Here is an 11,550-nt window from a genome sequence, read left to right as displayed (position 1 = left end):
CCTATGGAGTAGCCATTCTTTTGTTTCTTTACTTTTCTAACAAACTTGTTTTCACTTTACTCTATGGACTTGCCTTGAATTCTTTCTTGTGCAAGATCTAAGAACCCTCTCTTGGGGTTTGGCTCGGGACACCTTTTGAGTAACAGTAGGGCTTCTGGAGGTGAAACTCCCAGCTATGTGGCATCTCCAAGACTGGTCCATCCTGGAGTTTTAAACTCGAACTCGTCCAGCTGAGGCCGTCTGCTCCTTTTAAGCTGAAATTCTCTGTATCTGTCTGTCTGCCTGCTTCTTTCATTTTCAAGGCAGCAGATTGCCCTGGGACCTCAATTCTCTGATGAATGTAAGAATTGCTGATTTTCAATTTGTTCAGTTTTTTTTAAATATGAAGATTTCCAAGCTCTTCACATGTTGGACTGGAAACCGGAGTTTCTTAACATTTAGTCTCTCTACATATGTATTCATATTTCATTGATTTTTGAATAGCAAACCAATCTTGCATTGTTAGATAAACTTGATTTTGTCATAATGTATTATCCTATTTACATAAAATGGAATTCAATTTGCTCACATTTTGTTTAGAATTTTTCGTCTGCATTGATAGGAGAAATTGGCTGGTAATTTTTCTTCCTTGTAAAATTCTTGTCAAGTTTCTTTATCAAAGCTTTTCTTCCTCATCAAATGAATTGAAGAGATGTTTATATTCTATGAACAAGAAAATGTTTAAGATTAATGTCATTTCCTCTTAAAATATTTGAATGAATTCAAGTCTGGAGTTTTCCTTATAGGGACCTTTTGACTTAGAGATTCAATTTCTTTAATAGGTATAGAACTATTCATGTTTTCTATTTCTATCAGTTTTGGTAAGTTATGATTTCTAAACTTCATACTTATATCATCTTAAAATTTATTTAATGATACCTTTTATTTTTGATTTTGGTAATTTATGCCTTCTCCAATTTTCTTGATGAGTGATTTAAGTATTTATTAATTTTTAGTTTTTTTCAAAGAAGAACCAACTTTTATGCTGATTCTCCATTGAATATTTGGGTTTTAAGCCATTATTTCTGACCTTATTATCCCCCTTCCTGCTTTCTTGGACTTAATTTGCTTTTGTTGTTCTTACTTCTTCTAAATAGATATTTAGATCACTTATTTTCAGCTTCTCTTCTAATATATACATTTAGTGCTATAAGTTTTTCTCTAAGTACACTTTTATTTAGATATTATGAATTTTGACATGTCATTTTTAATTGTAATTTACTAGAAAATATTTTCTAAATTCTATTGGGATATCTTCTTGACATAGAATATTTAGAGGTGAATGGATTAATTTCTAAATATTGGGGATTTCTAAAGTATTTTTATTGATGTCAAACTTAATTACACTATGATGAGAGAACATACTCTGAACAATTTCAAAACTGAGATTTTTCATGACTTGCCTTAAGGCCTGGCATATGGCCAATTTTGACAATTGTTCCAGATAAGTAATTTTGAAAACTTTTGGTCTCAGGATTCCTTTATACTCTTAAAAATTACTGGGATCCCCAAAGACCTTCTGTTAACGTGGGTTGCATATATTGATATTTGCCATATTAAACACTAAGAAAGTTTTACACTTGCTTTTTACTCAAAATAATAATTATTTGCTCAAAATATTACTCAAATATTATTACTCAAAATATTATTACTCAAATATTACTCAAAATATTATTACTCATTATTTACTCAAAATAATCATAAATAATAATCAAAATAATCAATACTCATAAACCTATTCCATGTTAGTCTAAATAATATATTTTATGAAAAATATCTCTGTCTTCAAAAACAAAAAAAAATTTAGTCATAAGAGTAACATTGTTTTGCATTTTTTCAAATCTCTGATTTCTGGCTTAATGAGAGACAGATTCTCATATCTGCTTCTGTGTTCAGTCTGTTTCAATCTGTTGTTCTGATTAAGGCATGTAAAGAAGATCCAGCTCCACACAATATATAATTGGAAAAGGGTGGAGTATTTTAATATCCTTGTCAGATGACTGTGGTTATTCTTTAATACTACAACAAAAGTCCACAAGTGGTAGTTTCCTAAAGATTGGTCACAATGTGAAATTTGAAACCATATCCAGAAACTTTTCGTACTCTATTACTTGGAAAGCCATTATCCTATCTTGCTCTTTGAATGAAACTTTTATGGATGCATGATTTTATAACATCATGCATTGGTCATTCAAAAAATATTTGTCGTTGACTTACACAAATCTTGCAAGTGTTGACACATTTTATTATACAAAATCAAAACAGCATATTCATTAATATCATTATCAGTCCTATCAGGGAAGCCTTTTGCTATTGGGATGCTACCAAGTTCCTGGTGACAGATTCAATTTTCCAAAATTCTAATTTTCACTTAAATTCAAATTTTATATGCTATACTTCAGTATTTTTTCCTTTAAGAGACAGGTTCACTTTCTACATTTTTTAGAATGTCTTTCAAGTCTGATTAACCATAATTTATCCATCAGTTGCTAGATAGATAGATCTTGCTAGATAGAGATCTATCTACCTATAGGTATCATCTATAGGTAGATAAATAGATAGTATATAGATAGATCTATTTATCTATCTATTACTTGTTCCTTCAAGGAATATTGTCATTCCATGAAAAGAGGCTAATGCAGCTAACAACTCAAAAAAAAAAAAAATCACACAATTCCTTTTCCCAGAAGCGACCATCACATTTCATTTTTCATCAGAGGTACTTCATTTTGTCACACAGAATATTAGAACAATGTTTGCTGAAAGGTCAAGATTTAATAAAATTAATCATTTTTACTGCAACATCATGGGTATTCTTAGGGGAAACTAACTTTGCTTGTTTGTTCCTTTTCTGTGAGTGCCTAGTGGTGGTGAATACAGTGACTCCTATGGCTTTGGTGCCATTGCCTTAATTTGGGGTGAGGCATCTACTATCACTTTTGCATCTTTAGGGCAAATGTCAACTCAGTGAGAAAGGCAAGGGTTATTATGGAAATAGTCTGAGCTCTTGAATGTCCTAGAAGAGTGTCTGGAACCTCCAGGGATCCATGGATCTCACTTTGAGAAACACTGCATTAGGACGAGGTTCTTCAGGGCCCCCATGTGACTGCCTGGCTGTTATCAGGGCAGCTCTTCCTTGTCAGACCCTGAATTCCATTTTTAAGAATTTCTCCAGTGCTATGATGGTGCCAAAAGCCCTGTGTGGCTCCTCAGGCTTTTTACAGCTAATTTTTTTCTGCTTCTCTAGGTTCATGCCTTTTACAAATAGGCTGAGGTCCCTGCGGGGAAGGGGCTGAGACTGTTAGACTAGCTCTTTTCTGCTTGACTTTTTTTTTTTTTTTTTTTTTTTTTTGAGACGGAGTCTTTCTCTGTGGCCCAGGCTGGAGTGCAATGGCACCATCTCGGCTCACTGCAACCTCCGCCTCTCGGGTTCGAGTGATTCTCCTGCCTCAGCCTCTCTAGTACCTGGGACTACAGGCGCCCACCACCATGCCTGGCTAATTTTTTGTATTTTTAGTAGACATGGGGTTTCACTGTGTTAGCCAGAATGGTCTCGATCTCCTGACCTCGTGATCTGCCCGCCTCGGCCTCCCAAAGTGCTGGGATTACAGGCTTAAGCCACCGCGCCCGGCCTCTGCTTGACTTTTCTCTGGGATCTAGACCTCTCCAGTCTTGGCTAACTTGATGGCCCTGAACTACAACTTCTGACTTCTCAGATGCATGAAATGGAAAACTGCTCAGACTGATCTAGGAAGATCTTTCTAAGGAGGTGGAGGCAAGGATTATTGGGATGAGCGTTCCAGACACAGGACCGTGCCCCAGGAAAGGACCTGTGGCAGGACCAGCTGCCTCTCCTTAAAGCAGGGCAGGGTTTATGTGGCTGAAGAGCTGTGAGAGGTGAAGGAGGCAGCAGGAGAAGAGCAGGACCAGCTGCCTCTCCTTAAAGCAGGGCAGGGTTTATGTGGCTGAAGAGCTGTGAGAGGTGAAGGAGGCAGCAGGAGAAGAGCTGGAGGCCCAGGCTGTGGTCAGATTCTGTAGGGTTTTAGAGGCCATGGCAAACCTTTGCACTTCATTGGTGTGGGCAGCTCTTGGAGAGATTTAAGCACGGCACCCTGCAGTTTGCATTTGGAAATATTTTCTTAAGTGTCCTTGGATGCCTTGTTTTATAACTGAGACAGAGCCCAGCAGGCAAGAAGGTTGGAGGGCTTCTTTTAGGTCACAAGCTTTTAGGGGAAGGCTTTGACTAAAATAGACATCTCTAAATCCTTCTGTCAGCCAGATGCAGAGACCTGCCTTCCTCCTCTCCGGGATGCTGGGAGGGGAAGTTGATGAAATACGCAAAGTCCTTTATGCTTTCCATATACAAAGAAGCAAGGCTGTCCTATCTAAATTTGTTTCCCATCGAAAGCTTTCTGAGTGAAAGGCAATGAATTTCCAACCCAGACCTTTATTCCCTTTACCAGCCTAAATTGGCTTTTTGCAGAAAAACGGGTCACACTAGAAAATAAGCTAGCATCAAACAGGAAAGCTGTTCAGATTCATGAGACCACTAGGGCATGGAGAGGCTGCAGACTGGAGGAAGCTGCATCTAGGATCTGGACTCTTTGTGACACAATGATATTGACAAAGTGCACGTTTTACCCTGAATCACTTCAGCCTGCTCAACCTGCTTCATGGGATGACGGGAAGACTTGACAGCTTATGGATTTATATATGGCTTTGGTACCCAGACAAAGATTTATAACTGTGTGCATTGGTTATTGCTTGGTGCCTCCTGAAAGAAATGGATGATGATCTTTGATAGAAATCTTTTAAGGGCATGGCTGGGAGACACCAAAGCAAGGACTCTGGCAAGTATAAAGAAAAAAACGTTGATATCATCTAACCAGACACACTAAGCACCCTAATGACATGCTGTGTAAAAATGGAAGTTAATTCTATCCTACTTTCCTTTTTGTATAGCTGGCATTTGCTGGATGCACTTGGCTTAATTTGATGAGGCAGGACCCAAGGCCTCTGTGACTCTCAATTTCTAAGGTAGCCATCCCCATAGAAATACAACGCAAGCCACCTAAGGTAATAACCTATGTAATTATAAAAGTTCTAATAGCCACATTAGAAATAAATAGCCACAAAGAAGTAAAAAGTTTGAATATCTTATTTAATGTAATAGATCCAAAATACTGTCATTTCAATATGTAATTAAAATAAACTATCACAAATGAGGTTTATTTTTATTTTTATTTTTGACAGAGTCTCACTCTGTAGCCCAGGCTGGAGTGCAATGGCATGATCTCGGCTCACTGCAACCTCCGCATCCCACTTTCAAGCAATTATCCTGCCTCAGCCTCCCGAGTACCTGGGATTACAGGCGCATGCCACCACATCTGGCTAATTTTTGTATCTTGTAGTAGAGACGAGGTTTCACCATGTTTACACTTTTTTTTTTTAGTATGTCTTCAAAATTCAGGGTGTATTTTGCATTACGGCACATCTCACGCACATTTCAAGGGCTCGCAGCTGCGTGGTTGGTGCCCACCATATTGGACAGCACAGGTCGGAAGCGGATCACCTTGGTTCCCTGTGCCTTTTGTGTCTGTGCTCTGGGAAACAAGGCAGAATCGGAACTTTGCCAGCATGGTGTAGTAATGTTTTGTCTTCTCAGAAGATTGCATCCCCTTTTTTAGAGGACTTCTCTTTCTCCCACTTGAAACATATGGTTCTGGTGGGGCAGCCAATTAGGGTATTCGTACACCTGGCCTTGCTAGTTGATTCAGCCATGGACTTGTGACCTCAGCTACCCAATTAGAGTCCTTCCCTGGATTTTAAAAAGTGGGAGAAGTCTGTCTTGTCTGGGTGAGATAGTAAGGCTGTAGGAGAAAGTGCTCTATGGTGTATGGTAGACTTATAGGGCCAGCTGGCCAGAGGGATTAGGCCAACCCAGAGAGAGAGAGTGTGTTCATGTGTGCATGTGTGTGCTGTGTGTGTGTAATAGGGAGGTTGTTTGAATGCAGTGTAGCTATTGCTGTCTTCACTCTGTTCTTTAGGTCCATAAGCTAATAATTTTCCTTTTCCACTTCAGTTAGAGTTGGTTTTTGTCCTTTGCAAAATCACAGCTTATCTCTGGTTTTTAAGAATACAAACCTTGTCACGGTGAGTCTTGCTGTGAATCAGTGTCTCAGGGTCTACAGACAGAGGAACACTACGCTTTTCTCCAAAAACTCCTGCCTTCTTATCAAAGCTGCGAGCCTTGGGGAAGCAAAGATAATTTTTACTATAGATTGAAAACACAGTGCGATTGCTGTCTTATGTCCAATTAATGCCTGTGCTAAGAGAGAAATCTAGCCTACTTTAAAATGACAAATTTGATTATGGGATTCAATCTGCTCTCCACTGACGTGCTCTGTTTTCAGCAAAATGGTATTTTTCATTATTGCAGCCTCAGCCCTCTCCCGAGCAGAGACTATCTTTCAGCCAAATGGTAGGGTGTTTTTGTGAGGCATTTACTTGCTTAATTAATCAAACCCGCTCTAAACCCAGCTGTTTCACACTTAAGAGAATTTTAGCTTCTATCTTTTATTAAAATAGAAATAAACATGTCACTTTAAGTATAATAGTAGGAGCAATAAGAGCAAATTACATTGTTCATTTCTTTTCTTTTGGACTCTTTTGACTCAATCATGTTAAAAGAGCCTCAAGTCAGCCTCATGTTGATGAGATATTTTTGCTATAGAATTCCTCTTCATGTGAAGATTCATGTGAAGATTTCTCTTCATGTGAACATACCTCGTGAAGACTGTCCTGTGTATTTCATATTTATCATTATGATGGTATATGGAATTTTCCTCCCATTACATATTGTGTCAGGTTGTTATTGGTGTAAAACAGCCAATTTTAAGCCAATATTCTTTTTATACCCATCTAAGCAATGCTTGGCCACATAAACCACATTTTCCCTATGCTATTGTATCCAAGGATCCAGAAAATTGTCTATGGCACTGCTCTAAGACTGCTCTAAATGTGTTACCCAGCCTGCTCTTTGGAACTTCCAAATCCTATTTAGCTGGTCAATGCTTCTTGCCTTGGAACATTGGAGAGCTGGTTTCACCCTGAAGCACAATGCTTGGAGCACTTTACGAACCTCAAAAGTTATGTAACCAAGCCTTTGGGGCGGGGTTATGGGAAATGCAGGGAATCTGTATTAACCTACACACTGCAGGGGATGGGAAAAATAAAGCCAAGGGCATTAGCAACACCAAAAGGCCAAAGCAACAGCGTCCAGAGGGTGTCCTCAGAGATATCTGGGAGCCCTCGCTCTCTCCAGAGTCGATTTCTTCTTTAGGCCCAGGCTGGGTCACTCTGGTGCTGCCCGTGACCATGAAAACTGCTCTCTGAAATGGGAGACTCCGGGCTTCCTGCTCCTGATCCTGTGCTGACTGCAGTGGCGCCCGGGTAGTCAGCCAGCACCTGGGGGGCCACTGTGAGCAATGGGGGCTGCCTTGAGCCTCTGATCATGGTGGCCGATGCCAATCTTCTCATTGTAATGGCCGTCAACACAGTCACTGATTTAGATGCCACTTCCCTGGGCCCTTGCTGCACAGGAAGGGAGAAGACCTTTCCCAAGCCAGTCACGATATGTCTCTTCCCAACTCTCTAGTGGTGCACTCAGGCTTTTTGCTCCCACGCCCTCCCAGCCAATCCTATGGGCTCTCAGCACAAATGCCCCGTAGACAGGGCTGAGAGCTCGGAGAACCGTTCTGCATAGGGGAGTACCCCATGTTTCCTCCATTCTGTGACATGACTCCAGAAAGCAGATGCTCTGGCCACCTCTTCCCTTGGGAAGAGCCCACCTGACAGTCAGTAGGGGCGCTTGTCTGACTGTCCCCGAGTTTGCTAAAGACTGTCTGTTCTTACCCTAGAAATGCTCCCCAAAGCGCTTGATCACTGCTGCTGTGAGGAGCTGTGTCCTGCCTGTGAGAAGCTCCACTTCCCACTTCCCACGGAGGCATCTGGGGCTGGTGTTCATGCTGGGACTTCTATCAGGGGATCCCATGGAAGCACCTCCTCTTGCCCCAGTGATTCCCCAAATCCCTCCTCAAACCCTGGAGCCGGGCTCTTTTCTCCTCTGCCCTGTGGACCCACCTTACCCCGTGAGAGAGGAACTGGTGTGCACGGAAAGGCACCCTCATACTTAGTCTTCTCGAATTGCCAGAAATATTTTCCTTGCATTGAGGCAAGTTATTTCTTCCTGCTATTTCCACGTTTTGTTTTGTTTTGTTTTTTGAGATGCAGTCTTTCTCTGCCCCCCAGGCTGGAATGCAGTGGTGCAATCTTGGCTCACTGCAACCTCTACCTCCCAGGTTCAAGTGATTATGCTGCCTCAGCCTCTCAAGTAGCTGGGATTACAGATGTCCACCACTGCTAATTTTAATTTTTGTAGTTTTAGTAGAGCCAGGGTTTCATCATGTTGGCTAGGCTGGTCTCAAACTTCAAGTTGATCTGCCCGCCTTGGCCTCCCAAAGTGCTAGGATTACAGGTGTGACCCACTGCGTCCGGCCTCACGCTTCCATCTTTTAACCCCAATTTGCCCTCCAGAATCATAACAATAATAAGTACAGTCCATCCATGTTTTGAAGATGGCCTTTTTGTTCCCCCATGGACTTCTCTTTTTAGCCCAAACACCCCAAATTCTTTCCATCAGCCTTCATCTGCTGTATGTATACTCTCACTTGTCTCCTGGTAACTTACAGAGAAGCTCTAGGTTGTAAATGTTTCAGGCTGTAGCTCTCCAAGGGTGATTTGTCCTGCAAGGAATAGCAAGGCTGTCCCCTTCTGTGTGGCTAACAGGGACTTGCTGCTAGGATGGCCTTGGCTCAGACGAGCCTTCTTGGCCCTTCCTTGCAAGTTTCACCAAGTAATCCACCTGCCCCCTCGGCCCTCCCTACCTCCTGCCAATCTCCCTGTGATTGTTGCAAGCCGAGTTTGACTTCTGGCAGAACTCAAAGCCTCACTGAGCTCTTCCCTCCCACAGCCAATTCCTAGTCTTTGTACCAATCTACATGTGGAACTTGGCTCCTTTTCCTCGATTCATATAACTATCTGTTTACAGACCTGGACTTAAGGGAGCACTGGGACTTCTTGTTCCAACAATCCCTTGACAATTCTCACCAGCATGGGCTCCAGGGTCCTGCTGCCATTTTGTTTGCTCTCTGACTTCCCGTTCTGCTCATGGCATCTCCTTCCTCAAAGCAAATCCTTTCCATATGCGGAAGGATTATGTGGTCTCTGTTTTTTTGCCCCCAATACTGGGTTCTAGACCTCTTCTTGCAGACTGAAAAGTCATCAGTGTCTTCTACTAAACCATGGGGTATCCATTTCAAGAGTAGCTCCTTCTCCTTTCCTTCCCAGTGTCAAGAAGAAGGGGTGGAATGGAAACTGAGTTTCACCTCTATGTGGATTATGCTGTCTGATTTCCACCTCTAAGAAGGCCAAAGGGCTGCAGCTATCAGGTTAGGTTTGGTTCCAAACAAGCGTTTCCTTCCATGATATTGTCAATGTAATAAATGTTGGAAGTTCTGCAGGAATTACCGCTCTCCCAGAAGTCTCTGGAACATTTCAAGGAGCCTCACTGACCCCCAGGACTGCTGGGAAAATTACCAAGATGGTAATTTTCTTGGAAGCATCTTTTTCACTTTTACTATGCCTAAATGTGTTGGGATGTACACTCTTTGCTGAGGCTCCAGGAATGTTATGTTGGCAGAATTAAATTCCTGATTGTCCAAGAATTACCGTGATTTGGAACCATTCTTTTGATTCAGGGCAGAATCTTGGATTTTTCTGGAGGTCACTTTAAGACAATTTAGTTTTGTGATCATCTCCATCTTCACTCATTAATCCAAGTAATATTTATTGAGTACCTCCTGCATCCCAAGACTTGGCTACGTACTTGGATATGTACCCAGCAAAGAATGGAACTGAGTCTTTGCCATCATTAAGTTTACAGCATAGTGGGGAATACAGACATCAGAGCAAATTAATACAAAGGTAATGAAAATTACAACAGAGAAAATGAAAACCACAACATCAATTGTTCCCTTTAATGAACATGATGTTTTCTCTCTGTAAGTAAATTTTGAAGTGTTCATCTAGGACGTTGACATACCTCATGAAGATTGTCCTGTGTATTTCATATTTATCATCATGATGGTGCATGGAATTTTCCTCCCATTACATTTTGTGTCAGGTTATTATTGGTGTAAAACAAAGCTATTGATTTTTATAGATTTATTTTGTAACTAGGCACCTTATTAAACTCTTTTATTATGTTTTAAAATTTGGTAATAGCTTTTCTACCGAAAGCAATTTTCGCTGACCTCAGGATGATGTTCTCTCTCTAGAACTGCCTTGTCTCTCTCATCATGTTGAAAGTAAAACTGTGTATGAAAAAAACACTTTGGAAATAATTCTCTCCTGCTCCTTGGAGCAAGTCCACTTCTTAGGGGACATTGGTTCTAATTCACCATAATCGTGCTCTTCTCTTGAACTCCTTCATCTTTTTATATACCCTTCACCTTTCTATACATTTTTTGTACTTCAACCTCACCCTCCACCTGCCCCACTTGCCCATCATTCTTAGCCAGGGAGGGTGGTGTTTGCTCAGAATGGGAACTTGAGGACATTTCTTTCAGAGATGATGTGGGCAAATCTTTAGTCTCAGGTGAAATAGAAGTCGGGAAGCTTGGGTTTGGATGGATAGGGAGGTTAGTCCCGTAAATTCACTGTTGCATCCATTTGCTAATTTTTTCAGAGCCTTGGCTTGCTCTTCCCTCTTTCTGCAATGCTGTTCCCGCAGGTGTCCATGGGACTCATTCCATTGTTTTATTCATTTCTCTGCTGCCCCAGCAACTTCTGTGAGCCTCATTCCCAACCATTTTACTTCAGCGGCAGCCACGCTCCCCTATCCCCCAAGCCCTACCTCCCTTACCTGCTTTCCTGTCCTTTCTGGGCTCATCTCCTCCTGACCTGGGATATATTGATCTCTTTATGGCCTCTATTAGAATGTAAACCTCCTTGGAGACTCTGACATTGGTTTATTCCCATATGCCTGGTGATTCAACCACTGTTTGTTCCTTTCTGGGCTCTCAAATATGTGTAAAATAAAGGAATCCAGCCAACCCCCAAGTACCTGCTGTGTGCCAGTTTCTGAGTGAGCTCTGGAGATCCACTGGTGAGTGCATCAGACAGAGTCAGTGTGTCAGGTCCTAGGCCATGAAGGGTAGAACTGGGCTCCCCAGAGAAGTTTCTTTTCCCTGTGTGGGGTGCAGGCTCCATTCACTGGAGCATCACCACTTCTGCCTCAGCGATCCTGGGAGCCAACACCAGTCTGCTTGGTGTGAGGACCCTGGAGCCCTTGCTGTGGTCAGTAGGTCATCCCTGTTGATCAGACACCATCTTGCCCTCGTGCTCAGCTCCTGCTGCTGTGTCTTTGCAGATTTGAGTACATTCTGTCCA

The 11,550-nt window shown here is 41.7% G+C and overlaps 1 long non-coding RNA gene across 1 annotated transcript in view; it reads right to left on the bottom strand.

Annotated features, from left to right (window-relative positions):
- Window positions 1-6,183: 6,183 nt before the first annotated feature.
- Window positions 6,184-11,550, bottom strand: part of LOC134759565 (uncharacterized) — a 35,222-nt gene continuing 29,855 nt past the window's right edge. Inside the window, exon 3 of the long non-coding RNA XR_010135920.1 lies at window positions 6,184-6,313. This is a non-coding gene — a long non-coding RNA (uncharacterized LOC134759565). The remainder of the gene's footprint in view (window positions 6,314-11,550) is intronic.

This window comes from Pongo abelii, chromosome 11 (genome assembly GCF_028885655.2).
Source record: "Pongo abelii isolate AG06213 chromosome 11, NHGRI_mPonAbe1-v2.0_pri, whole genome shotgun sequence".
In the NCBI taxonomy this organism is placed as follows: Eukaryota; Metazoa; Chordata; class Mammalia; order Primates; family Hominidae; genus Pongo; species Pongo abelii.
Note: the sequence above shows the minus strand (reverse complement) of the source record. Positions and strands in the feature narration are given on the sequence as shown.